This window comes from Bos grunniens, chromosome 5 (assembly GCF_055505025.1).
Source record: "Bos grunniens cultivar Pamir isolate PY7600 chromosome 5, Bosgru_T2T1.0, whole genome shotgun sequence".
Taxonomy (NCBI): Eukaryota; Metazoa; Chordata; class Mammalia; order Artiodactyla; family Bovidae; genus Bos; species Bos grunniens.
In genome coordinates, this window is record NC_141169.1 from 64,493,012 (window position 1) to 64,515,606 (window position 22,595).

The window sequence follows — 22,595 nt, forward strand, 5'->3', positions numbered from 1 at the left end:
AGATGCAACAGGCTTAGAGAAAGATTAGAAACATTCATGCTGTAATATTAACACTTACAAAATCTCACTGTTCTTATCTGAGCTTTTCATTTTTGTTAAGATGCTTAACCAGAATGGAAGCTGCCCACACAATTCTTGTATGAAAATTATACTTGCTCAATAATATTCATATCTCCACCTACTTTTGAGTGAAACAGAACAAGCACTAAGTTATGCCTGTACACATTTGCATAAGAATATACCATACACAAATTCAGGTTTGCATGCCTAATTTCAGACATACCATCCTAGAAATGCACATTATAAAAAACATAAACTTTCCACGTGCAGACGTTTTCCTCTCCAGGTGTTGAATTTGTTTTCCCTAAAAGGGAAAGATAACGATAGCCTTAATTTATATAGTACCTTTTCCCATTCTCCTTTCCCTATAAGATATAGGAGTAGCTATTTCATGGGCACTTGAAAAGGCACAAATCCTTTCTTCCTTAACGTATAGATCCTAGTCAGGGTATCCCAGAAGACTGGCTCTTTAGGCAAATTCTAGAATAAAGTGAAATTTGTCAGTATAGTTTCTCTTTGATGATTGTCTTTCCCTCTCTTAAAGTTAACCCAGTTCTTTGCCAGCCCCATAGCTTAGAGATCTCTACACAGACATCTGTCAGGCTATTCCCTCTATTCCTTGTTCCATAGTATAAAATGTTTCAACTCACAAAAACGGGCTTGCACTATCCTGTCTAGTCTTCATAGTGGTCTCACAGTTTAGTAAGCTAATAGGGCAGATATTGTTCATGATCACTAGTTTTCATTTTCAACAGTTCTAATTCCTTTTTTTTTTTCTTTTTACTATTTACCTCTCATAGTTTTATATCTTCCTATTTTGATTAACAATTTATTGATTTTTCTATATAAAATTTATCTCTTCAAGCTTTTAAACATACCTATTAGAATGGTTCAAGAAATTAATTGATCTGAAATGATAAACTGATCGTTGATTTTGTTGGCTGTACTTATTAGTTTTAAATCTCATGTATTTTCTTAATTTTGGATTTTAGGTATTCATCCTTCTGACCCTTGCTTTGCCCTTGACCCTGGCTTTTACCTTTGGATCCCACTTTCAGTTTTGCACAAAATACTTTTAGCCCCTCTGCCATACAGAAACTGAGCTACTGGATCAGAATCTAACAGCCCCCAGCCCTCAAACCTGTGTACTATCTGGGGTTCTGTTGCATTTCTGGTCCACTGAAATTTTATCTGGTTTTTGAACTGGACTTCTCTTTCAGATTTTTAGCCAAAAAAAAAAAAAAAAAATCTCATTGCTATGTATTGTGAACTTATGGGACCATCTTGATCAGGAGTTTGTGGTATCCAATGTAACAGCTACAAATGAACTGAAAAAGACATTAGCTTGCCCCAAATAGAAGACCAAATCAATGACACAGTCTAGGATCTAATTCAAATCCTTCATTTGGCCCTGACAATTCAAATTTATTTCATTTTACAGAGAACTGCCCTTAATGAACTGTTGATCAACTGTGGTGAAGTAAGAAAGCATATAACCTAGAAGAACTGCATTCAAGTTCTGTCTCTGCCAACTACTAGTCTCTCTTGTTTTCAGTTTGCATGTTATATGATGGCAATATTACTAGATCCCTTACAGGGTTGTTGTCAAAGTAGTGCATGTGAGAACTTCTTCAAAACATGAAAGTGAAAGCCACTCAGGCATGTGCAACTCTTTTGCAACCCCATGGACTGTAGCCTGCCGGGTTCCTCTCTCCATGGAATTCTTCAGGCAAGAATACTGGAGTGGGTAGCCATTCCCTTCTCCAGAGGATCTTTCCAACTCAGGACAAACTTGTGTCTTCCCTCATTGCAGGCAGATTCTTTACCATCTGAGCCACCAGGAAGCCCCCCAAAATGAAAGGACAATACAAATGTGGAGAGATTCATAGCTAAAAAGCTTGTCTTTCTAAAGATAAAAAAATATGCATTTATTTATGAAGAAATATGAAGATAGACATGACAAAAAATAATGTAATATAATTAATTCTTCTAGCCAAATTTCTCTCTAAATATATGTATATATTTTTAGTAGCATATACATACATTTTTAATAGCAACTTAACTGAGCACTTGTCAAAACTTTAATAGTACCCATATGTACACGTACTCAATCAAGAATCTGACATCTCAAGGAACTTTGAGGAACAGCATTGATAGAAAATTAGAGAAAGTAATAGTAAGTTTTTGACAAATGTAGTATTGGTTTGCGGAGAAGGCAATGGCACCCCACTCCAGTATTCTCGCTGGAAAATCCCATGGACGGAGAAGCCTGGTAGGCTGCAGTCCATGGGGTTGCTGAGGGTCGGGCACGACTGAGCAACTTCACTTTCACTTTTCACTTTCACGCGTTGGAGAAGGAAATGGCAACTCACTCCAGTGTTCTTACCTGGAGAATCCCAGGGACTGGGGGAGCCTGGTGGGCCACCGTCTATGGGGTCGCACAACTGAAGCGACTTAGCAGCAGCAGCAGTATTGGTTTGATTTGCTGCAGTCTTTGCATGCTAATCTCAAGGATAAAGCTTCCACTTAGATTTAACCCTTTCAACAAACTGTTAGTAAATCTTCCAGATTTCACTGTTGCAGACTATGGAATCCTCTTTAGCTGTCTGAAGCAGACAAGGGTTTATTCTAGGTACTATGTAGCTCACACAATCTTTGGGAGGGCTACAGATCCAAGCTTGGAGTTTCACAATTAGAAACAAGGCATCTAGAGTTAATACCAATAGAAGTAATGGATACTACTTACACTATCTGGCCATTCTAGAAGAACTACTCACCCTTGAGGATCAGTGCCTAAGCCTAGATTTAAGACATTTGACTGGAACTGTCTAAAAGGAACCAGATATTTCTATCACTGTACTTATTACATGTAGCTGCTATTTTGCAACTCCCTTCTGCCTCTAAGTTTGCTCAGTGGAACCAAATCTCAACAGGAACCTTAGCTTGAAGGTTACGAATGAAGTTTGATTTTTTCAGGCTCTGTGGTAGAATGGTAAGATATAATGGAACTGAAGTGAGTAGTGAGTGAAGCAATGTGCACTTTCTGCCTTAGGTTGGTAATATAATTTCACTCATTTTACAGAGAAGGAAACAGAGACTTGGGTAGATCATGTTCTTTGGTCAATGACAAAAAGTTAGTATGGGAAGAAGCCAGGATTTCAGTCCAACATTTGCCTTCTTAGCCACTAATGTAATTACATGTTTACATGACTTCTGCCCCAATACAGTATGAGTTTCTTAGGAACAGGATTCTTTACAATTCAGTAAGTATTTTTCAGTATAAAATGCTGGGTAACATTATTCTTTATTTATTCAAAACCTTTTATTGAATATCTACTATGTTCCAGGCATTCATCTAGGACCTAGGAATATAGGAATGAGTAAAACAGGTATAGTTCCGGATCTCATGGAGATTAGCATTTAGTGGCACAGTCATTAGATAAACTACAAATTAATTAAATTTAACTTTTATTATATGTGATATGACAAAATGATAAATGAAAATAAAGAGAACATTTAAAAGGGGGATTTAAGCTAATTTTCAACATTCAGAAAATGAAGATCATGACATCTGGTCCCACCACTTCATGGCAAATAGATGGGGAAACAGTGGAAACAGTGTCAGACTTTATTTTTGGGGGCTCCAAAATCACTGCAGATGGTGACTGCAACCATGAAATTAAGACGCTTACTCCTTAGAAGGAAAGTTATGACCAACTTAGCATGTTAAAAAGCAGAGACATTACTTTGCCGACAAAGGTCCATCTAGTCAAGGCTATGGTTTTTCCTGTGGTCATGTATGGATGTGAGAGTTGGACTGTGAAGAAGGCTGAGTGCTGAAGAATTGATGCTTTTGAACTGTGGTGTTGGAGAAGACTCTTGAGAGTCCCTTGGACTGCACGGAGATCCAACCAGTCCATTCTGAAAGAGATCAGCCCTGGGATTTCTTTGGAAGGACTGATGCTAAAGCTGAAACTCCAGTACTTTGGCCACCTCATGCGAAGAGTTGACTCATTGGAAAAGACTCTGATGCTGGGAGGGATTGGGGACAGGAGAAGAAGGGAGACAACAGAGGATGAGATGGCTGGATGGCATCACTGACTCGATGGACGTGAGTCTGAGTGAACTCTGGGAGTTGGTGATGGACAGGGAGGCCTGGCGTGCTGTGATTCATGGGGTCTCAAAGAGTCGGACACGCTGAGCGACTGAACTAAACTGAAGCTAATTTTGGAGGTCAGCCAAGAAAAGATTTCTTTAGAGCAGTGACCTGAATTATTATTGTTGTTCAGTCACTAAGCTGTGTCTAACTCTTTGTGATCCCACGGCCTGTAGCACATCAGGCTTCCTTGTCCTTCACTATCTCCCAAAGTTTTCTCAAACACATCTCCATTGAGTTGGTGACGCTATTCAATCATCTCATCCTCTTTCCCCCTTCTCCTGCTCTCAATCTTTTCCAGCATCAGGGTCTTTTCCAGCAAGTTGGCTCTTTGCATCAGGTGGTCAAAATATTGTAGCTACAGCTTCAGCATCAGTCCTTCCAATGAATATTCAGGACTGATTTCCTTGAGGATTGATTGGTTTGACCTCCTTGCAGTCCAAGGGACTCTCAAGAGTCTTCTCCATCACCACAATTCAAAAGCATCAATTCTTTGGTGCTCAGCCTTCTTTATGGTCCAACTCTCACATCTGTTAATGACTACTGGAAAACCCATAACCAACTATATGGACCTTTGTTGGCAAAGTGATATTTCTGCTTTTTAATACACTGTTTAGGTTTGTCATAATTTTCCTTGAAAGAGCAAGTGCTTTTAATTTTGTGACTGTAGTCACCATCCACAGTGATTTTGGAGGCTAAGAAAAGAAACTATGTCACTGTTTCTACTTTTTCCTCTCCTATTTGCCATGAAGTGATGGGACTGGATGCCATGATCTTATTTCTTGAATACTGAGTTTTAAACCAGCTTTTTCCACTCTCCTTGTTCACCCTTATCAAGAGGTTCTTTAGTTCCTCTTTGCTTTCTGCCATTAGAGTGGTGTCATCTGCATATCTGAGGTTGTTGATATTTCTCCCAGTAATCTTGAGTCCAGCTTGTGATTCATACATCCTGGCATTTCACATGATGTGCTCTACAAATAAGTTAAATAAGCAGGGTGACAATATACATCATGTGAAATGAGTACAATTGTAGGATAGTTTGTATACCCTTTCTCATTGCCCTTCTTTAGGACTAGAATGAAAATTGACCTTTTCCAATCCCATGGCCACTGTTGCGTTTTCCAAACTCACTGACATATTGAGTGCAGCACTTCAACAACATCATCATTTAGGATTTTAACTTGCTCAGCTGGAATTCCATCGCATCCACTATCTTTGTCAGTAGTGATGTATTCTAAGGCCCGTTTGACTTCACACTCCAGGATGTCTGGTTCTAGGTGAATGACCACACCATTGTAATTATCTGGGTCATTAAGATCTTTTTTGTATAGTTCTTCTGTGGATTCTTGCCACTTCTTAATCTCTTCTGCTTTTGTTAAGTCCTTCCCATTTCTGTTCTTTATTGTGCTCATCTTTTCATGAAATGTTCCCTTAGTATCTCCTATTTTCTTGAAATTGTTTTCCTCTATTACTTTGCATTGTTCACTTAATGAGGCTTTCTTATCTCTCCTTGCTCTTCTCTGGAACTCCTTATTCAGTTAAGTATATCTTTCCCTTTCTCCCTTGCCTTTCACTTTTCTTCTTTTCTCAGCTATTTGTAAAGCCTCTTCAGAAAACCACTTTGCCTTCTTACATTTCTTTTTCTTGGGGATGGTTTTGGTCACTGCCTCCTGTACAATGTTTCAAAACCTCCATCCATAGTTCTTCAGGCACTCTGTCTACCAGATCTAATTCCTTGAATCTATTTTTGACTTCCACTGTATAATCATAGGGGATTTGATTTATGTCATACTTGAATGGTCTAGTGGTTTTCCCTATTTTCTTCAGTTTAAGCCTGGATTTTTCAATTAAGAGCTCATGATCTGAGCCACAATTAGCTCCAGGTCTTTTTTTTTTTTTTTTTTTTACTGACTGTGTACAGCTTCTCCATCTTCAGCTGCTGATTTTGGTATTGATCATCTGGTGATGTCCATGTGTAGAGTCATCTCTTGTGTTGTTGGAAAAGGGTGTTTGCTATGACCAGTGTGCTCTCTTGACAAAACTCTGTTAGCCTTTACCCTACTTCATTTTGTACTCCAAGGCCAAACTTTCCAGTTACTTCAAGTATTTCTTGACTTGCTACTTTTGCATTCCAATCCCTCATGATGATAAAGACATTTTTTTTTTTTTTTTGGTGTTAGTTCTAGAAGGTCGTGTAGGTCTTCATAGAACTGTTCAGCTTTGGCTTCTTTGGCATTATAGATTGGGACACAGATGTGGATCACTGTGATGTTGAATGATTTGTCTTGAAAACCAAGCAAGATCATTCTGTCATTTTTGAGTGTGCACCCAAGTACTGTGTTTTGGACTCTTAGGTTGACTATGAGAGCTACCCCATTTCTTCTAAGGGATACTTGCCCACAGTTGTAGATATAGTGGTCATCTGTTAAATTTGCCTATTACCATCCATTTTAGTTCACTGATTCCCAAGATGTTGATGTTCACTCTTGACATCTCCTGCTTCAGTTCAGTTCAGTTCAGTCCCTCGGTCATGTCCGACTCTTTGCGACCCCATGAATCACAGCATGCCAGGCCTTCCTGTCCATCACCAACTCCCAGAGTTCACCCAAACTCATGTCCATCGAATTGGTGATGCCATCCAGCCATCTCATCCTCTGTTGTCCCCTTCTCCTTCTGCCCCCAATCCCGCCCAACATCAGAGTCTTTTCCAATGGGTCAGCTCTTCCCATGAGGTAGCCAAAGTACTGGAGTTTCAGCTTCAGCACCATTCCTTCCAAAGAAATCCAAGGGCTGATCTCCTTCAGAATGGACTGGTTGAATCTCCGTGCAGTCCAAGGGACTCTCAAGGGTCTTCTCCAACACCACGGTTCAAAAGCATCAATTCTTCGGCACTCAGCTTTCTTCACAGTCCAACTCTCACATCCATACATGACCACTGGAAAAACCATAGCCTTGACTAGATGGACCTTGTTGGCAAAGTAATGTCTCTGCTTTTGAATATGCTATCTAGGTTGGTCATAACTTTCCTTCCAAAGAGTAAGCGTCTTTTAATTTCATGGCTGCAATCACCATCTGCAGTGATTTTGGAGCCCCAAAATATAGTCTGACACTGTTTCCACTGTTTCCCCATCTATTTGCCATGAAGTGATGGGACCAGATGACATGATCTTAGTTTTCTGAATGTTGAACTTTAAGCCAACTTTTTCACTCTCCTTCTTTCACTTTCATCAAGAGGCTTTTTAGTTCCTCTTTCTTTCTGCCATAAGGGTGGTGTCATCTGCATGTCTGAGGTGATTGATATTTCTCCTGACAATCTTGATTCCAGCTTCTGCTTCTTCCAGCCCAGCGTTTCTCATGAAGTACTCTACATATAAGTTAAATAAGCAGGGTGACAATATACAGCCTTGACGTACTCCTTTTGCTATTTGGAACCAGTCTGTTGTTCCATGTCCAGTTCTAACTGTTGCTTCCTTTGCCTTGATTCAAGGACCTAACATTCCAGGTTCCTATGCAATATTGTTCTTTTATATCTTTTACTGATATAAAAGCATCAGACTTTAATATCACCACCAGACACATCCACAACTGAGCATCTTTCTCCTTTGGCCCAGCCTCTTCATTCTTTCTGGAGCTATTTCTTCTCTCTTCCCTAGTACCATATTAGATCCCTTCCCACCTTCAGGGCTCATCTCCTGGTGTAATATATTTTTGCCTTTTCATACTGTTTGTGGGGTTCTCAAGGCAAGAATACTGGAGTGGTTTGCCATTCCCTCCTCCAGTGAACCATGTTTTGTCAGTGGACCTGAATTATAGAGACTTCTAAGAAGAGCAGGTATCAGCCAGACCAAGGGACAGATAAAGGCAGAGAGTATTGTAGGCACACAGAATAAAATGTGAGATGTCCTTGAGATTGAAAGGAGCTTTGGAAATTGAAGAAGGCTAGTGTTGCTGGAATATAGACAGCAAGGAAGAGATGGATATGTGATAAGGATATAGGGGTAGTGAAATGAAAGTCACTCAGTTGTGTCTGACTCTTTGCAACCCTGTGGACCATACAGTCCATGGCATTCTCCAGGCCAGAATACTGGAGTGGGTAGCCTTTCCCTTCTCCAGGGGATCTTTCCAACCCAGGGATTGAACCCAGGTCTTCTACATTGTAGGCAGATTCTTTGCCAACTGAGCTATCAGGGAAGCCCTAGTATCTTATCAAACATTCACAGATGAATGAAAGTGTGCATGTGTTAGTGTGTGGTAGCTGTGAAGCTGTCTAACCTTCCTTTTTACACTGAGATTTTATGATTCCAAAAAGCCAGTAAATTTCTGCCTTTTAGAAAAGGAAAAGGGAAGCCAGAGTGGTAAACTCCTCTAAGCTCATTAGAATACATTGACAGTCTACTTAACACTTTAGAATTAACCACGCTTGTGGTTGCTGTGGATTCTACAAAGAGAAAAGCAGAATGGACCCAATTATCTAATGTCTAAAAGTAAAATGGCAAATCTAATGGATAATTTAGTATAATTAAAATCAAGCAAATGGTTCCTTTCATCTTTTTATATGGCCTTTGAGATAACATTTTGTCTTGATGTACAAACAAAAATGTTTTAGAACTTTGCCCTAATCTTCTTCAAAACAATGGAAAATGCACAAAATGCTAACATTAAGAATGTTACGATTTGTTCTTTAATATATTTTAAATCAAATACAAAAAATTAAATTGCCCTATTTCCGTGAAAAGAAAAATGGAATTACATTCCATTTCTTTACATACAAAGAAACTAAAAAATTACTCTGCCACTATCTAATACACATTGTCAAACTTTCACATTATTAAAAATTCCAAAGTAATGGTTAAAATCATATATTAATTTAATATATGTGTATCTCTTAAGTCTATAAGTGAAATGTCTGGCTGTTCAAACACATTTAGTGAGCAGGAGCCATATTCAATGAAGAAAATTAAGTAGCCTTCCAAACCTTTCATGAATAGGTTGAATATCTCATATCTTATGATTCATAATTGTTTTAAAGTAGATGGTTTATTTCTTAATTACTTGAAGAGTTATCATAGACATATGCTTGGACCTCTAACACTGTCCTTGACATTCATGAAAGGGTCTTAAAATTGCTTTCCCTTTTCTGCTTCTCTCCAAGGTCAATGGACAGAACATAAGGCCTCCAGTGTAAGGCTAAACCCTTTTATCTGTCCTCTGAATATCATGGCCTTTTGCCTACTCTGGGGCTTCTCTTAACCAATGATTACTTTGTTCTCAGCACATGCAACCTTTTCCTCTAAACAAACTAATGGTTCTTTTACCTCAATGTATAATTATGCTCAATTCTCTCTCATGGTAAAAGTAGACCAAAAAAAAAAAAAAACCCTCCAATAAGCCTCCCTTGATCCATAATCTTTGTTTTCTTTTTTTCTTCATATCAAGATTTGTATGGAGTTGGTGTTTACTGGCTCCTATTTCCCACCTCTCTTTACCCTTCAACTACCTTGTCGCTTCTGCTAAAATGCTCCAATGAAACAGCCACTGAAATCATCACCAGTGACCTCTTAATTGCCATACTCAGTGGGTACTTTTCAGATCTTCTTAGATTGACCTCTTGGGAGCACTTGATACTATTAACCAGATACTTCTTTTGTTTAAATGGTCAAAAGTACAGCATTTTATTGTGCCTCAAACCACAGAAAACTCAAAGATTAAAAACTATGATTCATTACTGACTCTGTAAATGAAATCAATCTATGAGAACTCCCTCACAGCTACTTCAGTATGATTGGAGCTGGTGGTCATTTACAGCTCTTTTCCCTTGTCTAGTGTTGGATGTTAAGATATGAGATTGCCCTGATCACAATGCAGAGCACAGCCTTCCTGCAAGAAGGGCAGTGCACCAGATACTTCTTGAAGCTGATGGCACCATGAGGAAGAATAAGCCAGGTTCCTAGAATTATTACATGTAAGGGTGCCCACCAGACACTCAATTGAACTATTTTATTTGTGCAAGAGATAAACTTATATTTCTTAAGCCACTGGGATTTATGAATTATCCTAGCATCTAGTATTATTTACCCTGACAAACACATGAATCGTACTAGGTCATTCCTTATCTGGTCTGCTGCCAGCCTTCTCTCTATGAACAAACTATATGCCCAGCTACACAAAATACTTTGCATGTATGTATGGTGTGTGGTGTGTTCTTTTGCCCATGCTATTCTTAATCCCTTTCTCTCTATTATCTGGCTTAGTAAAGAGTTTGTCTGCAATGTGGGAGGCCTGGGTTCAATACCTGGGTCAGGAAGATCCCCTGGAGAAGGATCTTCACTCCAACGCCAGTATTCTTGCCTGGAAAATCACTTTAACAGAGGAGCCTTGTGGGCTTTTACTCTCATTGCATCTCATATAGTCCATGCTATCAATTGCATGTTTGTGTCTCCCCAGCATTTTTATATTCAGACCTATTCCCCTGGTATGATGGTATTTGGAGGTAGGATCTTTGGGAGGTGATTAGATCATGAGGATGGAATCCTCTTGAGTGGAATAGTACCCTTATAACAGAGACCACAGGGTGCTTCCTCACCTTTTCTGCTATGTGAGGACACAGTAAAGAGAGGGTAGTTTATGAGCTATAAACAGGCCCTTGCCAGACACCAAATCTGTGGCACCTAGTTCTTAGACTTACCTGTGAGAAATAAATTTGTCTATAAGCCCCCAAGTTTATGGTACATTTTAAAATAACAACCTGACATAAGACATCCTTTCATTGTAACACTCATAATATTGTATCGTAATTGTTTTCTGTTACCAACTAAACATTTTGAAGGCAGACACCATGTACTTGCAGTGGCATTTCTACTGCTAGCATTATCTCTGCTACTTAATAAGATGCTCCTAGATTTGTGGAATATATGAATTATAAGAATTGCAGGTACTGTGTTAAATGAGGTTCAAGTGATAAATAACCTTGAAATGAAATTTTATCAGAATGTTAGAGTCTGGCAAAGATGAACAAATTCATGTTTTTATATTTTTCTTTCCTTTAGTTAAACTCTTGCTATTAAAGATTTATAACTATAAAAAATAAATTCTTACCTACCACTGGTTTTAAAGATTAGGTTGGACAACAACTACATGAACTAGATAAATATCCTTTGTATCTAATTTTCTTAGATGTGATTTTCTATGAACAATGAATTTATCTTTTGCAAATAATATTTGCATATGATCACATTTTTTTGTATTCCAAATGTATTAATATTTTAATTAGCTGTAAGCAGTAGGAAAGAGATTTATCCAGTCTGCTGTGGAAGTGCTAATATGATTTTAAAAAACAACTAAGAACACTAATTTTGTTGTCAATTTCATATTCTTATAATTACCCTTTAAATAGGCACCACTTTTCTCATGGTAATCACTGCTGTTTTCAAATGGCCTAAAAAGAAGAAAAACATTTAGGCTAATTCTTAGAACAGATGAAACTATTTATTTTGACATTCATTGGCTGTGGACCATGTCCTTTCCAATTCTGAAAAAGACAATGTGGAAATGTCTGTGTTTAGAACAAATAATTTTAATAACTTTATTAGGGTGATTAAAAGTGCAAAAATTTTTAGGTGTCAAATAAGATGACTCTAATTCATCTTATCTCAAAGGTCCTGGCCAGTGACATTGGTGGGGGTACCATCAAATTGTTACTCTGCAAATTGCTCAATAAAGCAGTCTGAGGAATCAGATGGGCAAGATCTACGGACTTGAGGAATAACTCTTGTCTTTCTCTCCAGTCCTAAGTTGGGCACTTGATAACAGGAGGAAATGTAGGGTGCTTCTTTTAGGCAAGGTCATAATAATTGGAAGGAAGACAAAGTTCATGAAGTGAGTTGTGATGTAGAAGGATAGTTTAGAGGAACAATGGAAAACAGTGTTAGTATAGTTTATGAGGTAGAGATTCATGGTGCTAAATATATATATAAAGAGAACAGAAGAATATAAAGATTCTAAACTGTGTCAGAAGAAATCATGGAACTTGAAGCATATAAAGGACTTTAGAGAAACATCATTTTAGTTCAACCCTTTCATTTTAAAGAGAAGGAAACTGACCTTTAAAAAGGTTAAATCACTTGACCCAGGTTGCACAGAGAGTTAGTGAAAATAGTGTCTCTGGGTTCCTATGGTAGGGATGGGGAAGAACATATAAGTGAAGAAAGGAAGTGGGTCTCTTTTCATTCTGATCCAGAAAGGCAAATCCTTTTAAAAGGGTATGCAGACCTTTTTAAAACACATCTGGCATTACCTGCTGAGCTGAACCAAATGCTGTGGTTGGTACCCAGGCTGGGTCAGAAACAAGTGCTTTGTAAAATTTCTTTTTGTGTGTGGATAACCTTCATAAAATTAGTTCATGCTTGTTTTTAAGTTAATTCATACGTGGCTGGAGATGGTGTAAGAGTTGCATTGGGTTTGTAAATTGGGCTGCTGGCACTGTTTTGGGGATCATTCTGCAAATGTTTTGGTGAACATTTTTCTGCCAGTGACTAGATACCTCACGCTATATAATTTAATGTTAATGAATATTTATGTTCTTACAATGTTACTGAGAAGTAATGCTTAAAACAAAAACATGAATAAGAATGACATAAATATTAAACATTCTGGTCAATATCTAGAAAAGAATCTGTTCTGTGAGAGCAGCTTACTCAGGCAGAGAAACACTGAAAGACTTAAGGAAAATCACACAGAATTGAATCTTGCCACAGATACTTTCTTGAAGCCACCAAAAATTTCTGCTTTGTATTTAGTGACTGTGATGAAATTATACTATAACCTGCTTTCTTATTTCCATTATCTTTTGTAATATGTGTTGCATATAAGATAAAGAAATAGATTATAAAGATCAAAATACCTATTTTAAGGGGCCACTTTTGTCAAGCAAAAGACCACCTAAAGATAAAAATTGCACCGTTCATAAAAACCTTAGAGAGATTTGACCAATCCATTAATTATTCACTCAAAAGTTTAAACATCCAGGGGTTTTTGAGTTCTTTAACCCTCATTTGATGGGGGTTTTCTTGGTATTCAGTTCAGTTCAGTCACTCAGTCATGTCCGACTCTTTGTGACCCCATGAACTGCAGCACGCCAGGCCTCCCTGTCCATCACCAACTCCCTGAGTCCACCCAAACCCATGACCATTGAGTCGGTGATGCCATCCAGCCATCTCATCCTCTGTCATCCCCTTCTCCTCCTGAGCTCAATCTTTCCCAGCATCAGGGTCCTTTCAAATGAGTCAGCTCTTTGCATCAGGTGGCTAAAGTATTGGACTTTCAGCTTCAACATCAGTCCTACCAATGAACACACAGGACTGATCTCCTTTAGGATGGACTGGTTGGATCTCCTTGCAGTCCAAGGGACTCTCAAGAGTCTTCTCCAACACCACAGTTCAAAAGCATCAATTATTTGGTGCTCAGCTTTCCTCACAGTCCAACTCTCACATCCATACATGACCACTGGAGAAACCATAGCCTTGAGTAGATGGACCTTTGTTGGCAAAGTGATGTCTTTGCTTTTTAATATGCTGTCTAGGTTGGTCAAAACTTTCCTTCCAAGGAGTAAGCATCTTTTAATTTCATGGCTGCAATCACCATCTGCAGTGATTTTGGAGCCCAGAAAAATAAAGTTTGCCACTGTTTCCACTGTTTCCCCATCTATTTCCCATGAAGTGATGGGACCAGATGCCATGATCTTCGTTTTCTGAATGTTGAGTTTTAAGCCAACTTTTTCACTCTCCTCTTTCACTTTCATCAAGAGGCTCTTTAGTTCTTCACTTTCTGTGATAAGGGTGGTGTCTGCCTATCTGAGGTTGTTGATATTTCTCCCAGCAATCTTGATTCCAGCCTGTGCTTCATCCGGCCCAGCATTTCTCATGATGTACTCTGCATATAAGTTAAATAAGCAGGGTGACAATATACAGCCTTGACGTACTCCTTTTCCTATTTGGAACCAGTCTGTTGTTCCATGTCCAGTTCTAACTGTTGCTTCCTGACCTGCATATAGGTTTCTCAAGAGGCAGGTCAGGTGGTCTGGTATTCCTGTCTCTTTCAGAATTTTCCACAGTTTATTGTGATCCACACAGTCAAAGGCTTTGGCATAGTCAATAAAGCAAAAATAGATGTTTTCCTGGAACTCTCTTGCTTTTCCGATGATCCAGCGGATGTTGGCAATTTGATCTCTGGTTCCTCTGCCTTTTGGTCCCCTAAATATCTCTTGATGCATATGAAAGCTTATTTCTCTTAAGAATCTAGTTTTTTTCTAAACAATTTATTTATAGAGTCTGTTATATCTATAGCTAAAGATTCTCAGTAATTCTTAAAAACTTAATGATAAACTCATATGAGATTTGATCTTATAATTTGCTTCAAATTGTAATTCAAATTGTAAACTTAATATCAATCCCAAACAGAGATCTTATCCCTTCAAATACAGTGTATATAAAATAGAACCACACAACCCAAGCCCAGGTTCCTTTTCTCCCAACTGGAACTTTTGCTTCCTTTGGGTATAAATCTTACAAGGATACCAGTCCAATCTCAAGTGAGGCAGAATACAATGCTATAGTCTTTAGAGTCAGATGTAAATGGTTTAAGTGCTGGTTTCACCCTGTTTTGTTGTGAACTGTTGGGTGAACCTCTTATTTCCCTTATGTCCCAGTTTCCTGATCTGCAACACTATGATAATATCAATCTCATAAATTTATATAGGAAAGTAAACCTATCTATTCCTGGCATACAGTAGGCACATAATAAGTGGTAGTGAATTTAATTATCATCACCTTCTAATACAGTGCTTTCTCATGTCATCTCATACTCAGAAATTTAAGTATGATCTGCTGCTGCTGCTAAGTCGCTTCAGTCATGTCTGACTCTGTGAGACCCCAGAGACAGCAGCCCACCAGGCTCCCCCATCCCTGGGATTCTCCAGGCAGTAACACTGGAGTGGGTTGCCATTTCCTTCTCCAGTGCATGAAAGTGAAAAGTGAAAGTGAAGTCGCTCAGTCACGTCCGACTTTTAGCGATCCCATGGACTGCAGCCCACCAGGCTCCTCCGTCCATGGGATTTTCCAGGCAAGAGTACTGGAGTGGGTTGCTATTGCCTTCTCCATGAGTCCCTCTAGTCATATGAAATTAAATTCAATCTTTTCCTCCATTGTGCTTTTAATGCTTTCTTTTGTCATTGTTGTTCAGTTGTTAAGTCGTGTCCAACTCTTTGCAACCTCATGGACTGCAGAATGCTAGGCTTCACTGTCCTTCACTATCTCCTGGAGTTTGCTCAGATTCATGTCCATTGTGTCAGTGATACTATCTAATGCTTTCTATATTCTGGCCCAATTTAATCTCCTTTCCCAGGATCCCAGAACATAAACCATAACTCTGATCAGTCTAGTTTCTTTGTGGTCTCTTTCACTCAGCACATCAAGTCATGCATGTTGTCATTGTTCTTCTCCTTCCCTTGCTTATTGTATCATCCCTACCCCAGGACCTACCCATTTTGTAAACTCTGTTGTTCTCTAGCTTGTATTGCCAGCTCTCAGAGCAGCTTGGAAAAGGATGAAATTTTTCTGTAATATACTCTCATTTTCCCTATTATAGCCTATTCTTCTTTGTATATAATCCTACTACTTTGGGCATCTATTTTACATTGTAACAAAATAATTTTCTCTTCCATTGAAGCTACTAGGATTATAATCCAAATAAAGGATGAATTTACGTTTAGGCAGATTATCTTGATTTTCAGCTAAGCTTCTTATTAGCACATGGGGTTCTCTTCTGTTTCATGCATGATAAAAGAAGTATCAAAAAACTCCTATGAACTAAATAGTAATTATGCTTTAAATAATACCAAGGTGTGATGTACTATATCCAGAGAGTGTTAATAAATGGATCTATACAACCAGGGAGGAGATCTACAGCAATATATCAGAGAGGTCTGACAGGAGTCATAGACCTTTCCTGTTCATGAAGTACAGCATGGAATAGTGTAGCAATTCTCAAATAGAGATTCCACTCCAGACTTAAATCAATCAGACATTCTTGGATAAAGCCTTGGAAGTATAATTATTTTTCATGTGATTTCTAATGTACTAAGAACCACAAGCAAAGGTGAAAGCTTGTGCTTCAAACATCAAAGATATAGATTCAAAGTTTGTCTCTTTTTCTTCCTTTAAATGTGATGTTGAACTTCTCTGAGCCTCAGTGTTTCTTTATGGTCATCATTAAATGAAGTGATGTATGAATAGTTTCAGGCTTATAATAGAGATCAATTAAATAGCAACAACGCATCTCAATTTAAATGAATACCCAAAAGAAATGCTTATCAAATCCATGGTTATCACAGCATTGAGAAAGAGAGCTAATATAACAAATGCCAAAATGATATCAAGTCCTGGACCATTGGGCCAAATATCCACAATATTAACATGAGTAAATTAAATGGTTGATTTAGGTTGCAAAATCAATCACATAAGTAAAGGATAGGGGATCTGTGAGTCAACAACTGTTGACAAAAAAAAGAAAAAAACCTCATAAACTTTTGTTGACTTCAAGTAGAGTAAAAAATAAGTATATGATTCAAACAATTTTGGGGATAGGGTATTAAGAAGTTGGGAAGGTACTAGCATGTCCAATAATCTTATTTCTTCTACCACTCCTGCTAAGTCACTTCAGTCGTGTCCGACTCTGTGTGACCCCATAGATGGCAGCCCACCAGGCTCCCCCGTCCCTGGGATTCTCCAGGCAAGAACACTGGAGTGGGTTGCCATTTCCTTCTCCAATGCATGAAAGTGAAAAGTGAAAGTGAAGTCGCTCAGTCGTGTGCAATTCTGTGCAACCCCATGGACTGCCGCCTACCAGGCTCCTCTGTCCATGGGATTTTCCAGGCAAGAGTACTGGAGTGGGGTGCCATTGCCTTCTCCGACCACTCCTAGTATAATAGTTTATTGAAAAAAACTAAAGGGCATTTTGAACAAACAATAATGTGTGATGCCAATAAAATATAAATATGAACTTTGGCTGTATTACTTATTAATAACTAACAATGTGATATTTAATATTATTATATACTTGTTATATACAATATGTTAAATTTTTTACAAGTTTATTTCCTTTAATTGATAAACTTATCCCTGAATCTTTATGAATAATCATTTCTTTGAATCTCCATTTTAAGCCCAGTCCTTCCCAGGCCTAAGCCTATGGAATTTCTACATCATCACAATGACTCCCACAAAATAAGGTAAATGTGCCTCAGGTTTCATAATTAGTAACCACAGATTAGGATAGTGCTAGAATTATTTCCTTAGTTTTAATGCAATTTTATTTGTATTCCTTTTAATAATTACTTCAGCTTTGCATTTGCAATTTTATTTACTTATTTTTTCTGTGGCAAAACTATACCTTAAAAGTTTGCATTCATTCTGCTGTTTTTAAGTTGTTCTTTGAATAAAAGGTGTGTAATACTAATTTAAGAGAATCATATTATTCAGAATTAGACAAGCATCACTCTTCTGCAAAAAAGGAGCTCACTTCTATTTGCTTGTCTTTCTGATTTGGTGCCCTCTATATGGGGATTTTTATTTTATTTCTTATTTGCATATATTATTTTGTCTTCTGATAGTTCCCCCACTATAATACCTTTTTTTACTAATAACTCTGCTTTCATGCTGTTTATCATTACAGAAGGAATATTTTTCTTTAATATTAATACCTTACATCTCCTCCTTCCCTGCTTGAGAGAGATTTACCCAGTTGATACCATGCACTTGCTTATTTGGAATTTCATATGCTTTGAGAAGATTCTCTTTATGTCACTTTTTCCATATTTGTTGACTTCTATAATAAATGTACTCCTTGCAGTATTTCACTTATATCTTTTACTGTTATTTAGTGGAGAGAAGAGGAGGGAAATTGAAATAAAATTATTGAAATTCACAAAATCCAGGTGTACCAGTCAGAAACTGGGAGCCAGAAACTACTATAAAATAATCTGAATGGAAAAATATTAATATGTGAAGAACTATTCTCTGTTACAGAGGATTGGTGTATTGAAGGATTGGCTAGTGAGGAGTAAAGGGAGCTCTAAAGAATATGGGAATAGCAAATATAAGGAGCAGCCACTACCTTAGGGCTAAGACAGAGTAGTTGAAGATGTCCTCTACCCCTAAGGTTGATCCAGACCCATCAGAGAGGGCACAGCCATGTCTCCTTGAATAGCAAGGCAGTGATTAGGGTGCCATGACAGAGTAGGCGGCTAAAGACCAGCCTGCCAGCACTTGCTGGAAATCTGCTCTCTAGAATACCAAGGAAAACTGTTCATTGGGAAAGGCCTTGGTGGAGTCACTCTGCTCTGAACCTGTTCAAGGTGGGCAGCGGGGATAAACTGCAGGCTACTGGGTACTGCTGACCACCACACACTGTAGGGACCTGATGCTGGAGAAGTTGCTCACACTGTATGAGTCTGCTAAACAAGCACACCAGAGCCTGGCAGGAGAATACCCTTCCCCCTGTTAGGGTGTCTCCAGTGCCCTCAACTGACAGAGCTTAACATTGTGCATTGTGCATGCTGGCAAAATGAAAATATTTAAAGGGCTCATCTCTATTTTTGAAGAGCAGGCAATGGGGTAAAAATCTGTAGCTGACAGACAATAAGTTGATATCTGGTATACCAAGTAGCCTGGTTCTAACAAGAAGCTCAAGGGATCATCTGGCTCTATTTCCTGTCTTCCAACAGATTAATGCCTAAGCCATCTAACACAGATGGTTGTTAATTCTATTTAAACACTGCTTCCCTTTAGAACCTACTTTGCTCTAAAAGCCTAAGTCAAGTTAAATTTATATATGTTCACTAGAGAGAATTTTGGAAATACCTAAAGAGCATAACAAAGAAAACTAAAATAACTCACAGTTTCAGAATTTAGAGAAAACTACTGCTAGCATTTTAAGGTGGATATTACTCTAGACTTATTTTTTCCTTCATTTATTCATTCAATTAAAACTTAGTATTAATTATGTCCGGGAGTAGTAATTGTTAGGTTTACAGGGATAAACCAATCGAGCATCCTGTCAGCAGCTCAGAATCTAGTGAGGGAAAGAAATGCTAAATGAATATGTATATAAAAATGTGAATTATATAAAAAAATTTGGAATACATAAATATGTATAGTACACATATATATGTATAACACTTTGTAATAGTAAAATTGGATTCATTTTATCTATGTTGATTTAGCTAAAATTATAAATATTTACCAACGTCACTAAAAGCTCTTTTTAGAAGTCATTTTTATCATGGTTGAATAAAACTATTATTTAAATATAGCTTTATTTCTCCAACTCTTTTCCTATTTTTGAACAACTTTTTAGCACTGTAAACAATGTCCTTGGCATTATAGCCTCCTCACACAGTGGTTAATGGTGTGGATGTAACCACACTCCTGGGTTTAAATCCCATCTCCAGCATGGACTGAGTGACCTTGAGAAAAATCACTTGACCTCTCTGTCTTCAATAATACTTATAATAACACCTACCTAATCAGGCTTTGGAAGGATACAATAGTTATATATGGAAAGCACTTAGAACAGCTCCTGGCAACTTAAGCTATTTAAATACTAGCTGTTACATTTATCATTTGTTTACATGTTTGTACACTCCCCTGAGATGCATGTGCCTTATTTTGTTTACCATTATATCCCTAACATCTAATATGGTATCTTATTCATAGTTTGAATTTAATGAATTACATGATAAAAACCTTCCATTTATAAACAAAATCTTTGGTTATGATAGGATGAATTCCTAAAGGTGGAATTGCTAGTGCAAAGATTATGAACATTTTTAAGATTTTGATACTTGTTAAATTACATTCCAGAAAAGTTTCAATTCACTTTCTTTTTTTTTTTAATTTTATTTTTATTTCACTTTACAATATTGTATTGGTTTTGCCATATATCAAAGTGAATCTGCCACAGGTACACATGTGTTCCCCATCCTGAACCCTCCTCCCTCTTCCCTCCCCATACCATCCCTCTGGGTCGTCCCAGTGCACCAGCCCCAAGCATCCAACATCCTGCATCGAACCTGGACTGGCGACTCGTTTCATATATCATATTATACATATTTCAATACCATTCTCCCAAATCATCCCACCCTCTCCCTCTCCCAGAGTCTAAAAGACTGTTCTATACATCAGTGTCTCTTTTGCTGTCTCGTATACTTTCTGACCACAGTCCAGGAGAATGCATTTCTTAGTCTACTCTTGTCACCATTAATTAGTAGAATTTGAAATTTTTTATTCTAATTTTTAATATACAATCATCCCTCAGTATGCATGGGTTTGGTTTCAGGACCCTCTCTGCAGGGACCAAAATCCATGGATGCTCTGGTGTCCTATATAAAATGGCCTAGTATTTTCACATAACATAGGCACATCCTCCCATTTACTTTAAAAATGCCTAAGCATGCCAGGCTTCCCTGTCTATCACCAACTCCCAGAGCTTGCTCAAACTCATGTCCATCAAGTCAGTGATGCCATCCAACCATCTCATCCTCTGTCATTGCCTTCTCCTCCCACCTTCAATCTTTCCAATGAGTTAGTTCTTCGCATCAGGTGGTCAAAGTATTGGGGCTTCAGTTCAGTTCAGTTCAGTTCAGTTGCTCAGTCGTGTCCGACTCTTTGCGACCCCATGAATCGCAGCACGCCAGGCCTCCCTGTCCATCACCAACTCCCAGAGTTCACTCAAACTCACGTCCATCGAGTCAGTGATGCCATCCAGCCATCTCATCCTCTGTTGTCCCCTTCTCCTCCTGCCCCCAATCCCTCCCAGCATCAGAGTCTTTTCCAATGAGTCAACTCTTCGCATGAGGTGGCCAAAGTACTGGAGTTTCAGCTTTAGCATCATTCCTTCCAAAGAACACCCAGGGCTGATCTCCTTCAGAATGGACTGGTTGGATTTCCTTGCAGTCCAAGGGACTCTCAAGAGTCTTCTCCAACACCACAGTTCAAAAGCATCAATTCTTTGGCGCTCGGCTTTCAGTACAATGTAAATAATATGTATAGAGTTGCTAGCATGTGGCAAATTCAATTTCTGCTTTTTTCAACTTTCTGGAATTTTTTTCATAGTTTCCACCTGTAATTGGTTGAATCTGTGGGTGTAGGACCCGTAGATACAGAGGGATGACTGTATTATATTATACTGCTGCTTTTATTTGTGCTTCTTTAATTACTAGTGAGGTAGAATGTTTGTCCAATTGATTATATTCTTTTAAAAAATAATAAAGAATAAAATAAGGAAATCAGTTGAATAAAATTGAATATAACCAATTTTATACTGACATAGAGATTTTTTTTCCTTTAATATATTTATTTTATTATATTTTTTAACTTTACAATATTGTATTGGTTTTGCCATACATCAACATGAATCTGCCACAGGTATACACTTGTTCCCCATCTTGAACCCTCCTCCCTCCTACCTCCCCGTACCATCCCTCTGGGTCGTCCCAGTGCACCAGCCCCAAGCATCCAGTATCGTGCATCAAACCTGTTTTTCTTACTGATTTTTAAGAATTTTTTTATTATTAAAACAGCAAACATTTGTTTTTTTGGGTATGACATTTTCCTCTTAATTTTAGTATACTTATTAATTTTTATGTAGTCTAACACATTGATCATTTTATTTGTGATTAAGTACTAGAAATTTTTCATGTGAAAGTTAAAAACATCATCCATACTTTATTTGATGTTATTTTCAACAGAAGTCTTAGATCAAATGGAATCTATTTTAACCCCCTAAAGAGTGAATATTCTCAATATTATTTGTACAGTAATTCATCCTTCCCAAGGCATGCTGACATTTTATAAAACTAATATGTTTTTATATTTAGTAACATCTTTGAATTCTATCTATTAACTTCCATGGATTTCTACATTCTACAAGTTTTAAGTGGTAAGAGTAATTTATTATGTTTTTATACTTAGTAAGCCTTTGAATTCTATTAAGTTCCATAGATTTTGCTGCTGCTGCTGCTAAGTCGCTTCAGTCATGTCTGACTCTGTGCGACCCCATGGACTGCAGCCTACCAGGCTTCTCCGTCCATGGGATTCTCCAGGCAAGAACACTGGAGTGGGTTGCCATTTCCTTCTCCAATGTGTGAAAGTGGAAAGTGAAAGTGAAGTCGCTCAGTCGTGTCTGACTCTTAGCGACCCCATGGACTGCAGCCTACCAGGCTCCTTCATCCATGGGATTTTCCGGGCAGCAGTACTGGAGTGGGGTGCCATTGCCTTCACCCCATAGATTTTAGACTCTGTTAATACCACACGTTTTTAATGTGGTA

At 38.1% G+C, this 22,595-nt stretch overlaps 1 protein-coding gene across 8 annotated transcripts in view; it reads right to left on the reverse strand.

The window, feature by feature from the left end:
- The window catches only part of ANKS1B (ankyrin repeat and sterile alpha motif domain containing 1B), a 1,153,827-nt gene that overhangs the window by 607,071 nt on the left and 524,161 nt on the right, over positions 1-22,595 (reverse strand). The window lies entirely within an intron of this gene.